The sequence below is a fragment of the Enhydra lutris genome, unplaced genomic scaffold, assembly GCF_002288905.1.
Source record: "Enhydra lutris kenyoni isolate GAN:26980312 unplaced genomic scaffold, ASM228890v2 scaffoldscaffold8, whole genome shotgun sequence".
Lineage (NCBI taxonomy): Eukaryota > Metazoa > Chordata > Mammalia > Carnivora > Mustelidae > Enhydra > Enhydra lutris.
Genome location: NW_019154092.1, coordinates 6,306,605 through 6,308,889, shown reverse-complemented (window position 1 = coordinate 6,308,889; position 2,285 = coordinate 6,306,605). Strand labels below are relative to the sequence as shown.

At 36.3% G+C, this 2,285-nt stretch overlaps 1 pseudogene; it reads left to right on the top strand.

Moving 5' to 3' along the window:
* The first annotated feature begins 1,611 nt into the window (after window positions 1-1,611).
* On the top strand, window positions 1,612-2,055 carry LOC111142754 (annotated as a pseudogene).
* Window positions 2,056-2,285: the final 230 nt, after the last annotated feature.

The window sequence follows — 2,285 nt, the reverse complement described above, 5'->3', positions numbered from 1 at the left end:
ATAATACAAAATGTGGGAGGAGAAATTAAAGTGTAGTTTTTTATAGGTCAACATTAAGTTGCTATCAGCTTTAAAATATTGTTATACTAAAAGAGGTTTTAGGTAAACCTCATGGTAGCCACAAGGAAAAAAAAAAGTGGTATGTACACAAAATATAAGGAGAAAGAAATCCAACCACCCCAATACAAAAAAATCATCAAGTCACAAAGGAAGACAAGAGAGGAAAAAAGAGACAAGGGATCTACAAACCACTCAGAAAACAGTTAACTAAATGGCAGTAAGTTCTTACCCATAAATAATGAACTTAAATGTAAATGGATTAAATTCATAAATCAAAAGACATATAGTATTTGAATTGATTTTTAAAAAGTATCTAAAACTATATGTTGCCTATAAGAGACTCACTGTACTTATATAGTGATAAAATACACATTAAGTCAAAAACTGTATAAAAGACAAATGTTGCTATATAATGTAAAGGGGTAATTCCATCAAAAGGGTGTAATATTTGTAAATATTTATGCACCTAATATCAATGCACCTAAATATATAAAGCAAATGTTAATAGACCCAAGGGAAGAAACAGACAGTGATACAGTATTACTAGGGGACTTCAGTATTCCACTTTCAAAAATGGATAGATCATCCAGACATAAACACAATAAGGAAACATCAAACTTGAAAAACATTGTATACCAAACGGACCTAACTAACATATATGTATATAGAACATTCCATCCAACAAGAGCAGAATACGCATTCTTCTCAAGTGCTCATGAAACATTTTCCAGGATGAATCATATATTAGGCCACAAAACAACTTAAGAAGATCAAAATCATATCAAGTGTCTTTTTTTTACCACAACGGTATGTAACTAGAAATCAATAACAAGAGGAAAACTGGAAAATTCACAAATATGTGGAAATTCAACAATGTGCTCTTAGAACAGTAAATGGGTCAAAGAAGAAATCAAAAGGGAAATTAAGAAATATTTTGAAACAAATAAAAATGGAAACACAACATATCACAACAGTCAGATGGGACAATCTTTATATTTCCTAGCAACCCCTAGTGCAGCTTTGGGGACTTCAAGGAGCCATGAATATTCAGACAATTATACAGTGATAAATGTAGTGCTTCCTGTGTGCCAGGTGATTATATCACTTCTACATCTATGTGATGTCATATCACCCCTTTGAGAGAAGGATGGGAAGCAGAGAGTTTGAACAGTCACTCTAATTCAGCAAGGTGGTGCTTGGCACAGCTGAACCCTGTACCAAGTGTCTCGTGCTGGCTCTCACATCCATTTTCACCATGACAGCCTTGTCTTTTACTATGTAGCTATTGCCTCCCATGGAGCTTTGGGCAGAGAAGGGCCTAGAAGTTCTGAGCTGTAATTTGTCATTTCTGACCACATCACTGTGCTCTCCCACAGGCTTTGCTCCTTGGGACAGTGTGTCTTCATCATGCCTTGTTGGTCAGGAACTGTAGACTCTGCATATTTATTCAAGTTCAATGCCAAATGCTGGGGAAAAGCCAGGAAACTATGGGGTTCTCCCAGGGTCTGAACACTAAATAGAAACTCACACAGGGAGAGACAGCAACGCAAGATGGCAGCCACCATGGGCTCAGGAGTAAAAGTACCTTGTAATTTTTGACTGTTGGAAGAACTGGAAGAAGGCCAGAAAGAAGTAGAAGATGGCACAGTTAGCTGGGGTCTAGAAGCTGACAAAGACATGACACTTACAAGATGGACAGGGATGATAATTGGGCCTCCCAGAACAATTTATGAAAACTGAATATATAGCCTTAAAATAGAATGTGGACCTAAATACCCAGAAGCACCCCCCCTTTGTAAGATTTGTAACAAAAATTAATATGAATGGAGTTAATAGTTCTAATGGAGTGTGGACCCAAGAGCCATATCAGTGCTAGCAAAATGGCAGAATTCATATAGCATCAAAGTTGTCCTGCAAGAGTTTCAGCACCTAGTGATGTCTAAAGAAAACATGAAACTCCGTTAGCTGCCTGAAGGACAGTGTTACAGCAATTAATCAAAAAAAAGAAACTACAGGCCCTCCCCCACTTCCCCATTCGATTTAAGCAGTAATTTTCCATAGTAGTACATTTTCTATATACGTCTTGTAGACCTCAAATCACTGGAAAGGAAGCTCCCTTTCAAAGGCAATTTATTTTAAGATATTGTAAATGATACTAATTTTTTGTCCATTTGAAATATAAAAGTTGTGCTATAACAAAAAAAAAAAGAAAGAAACTCACACAG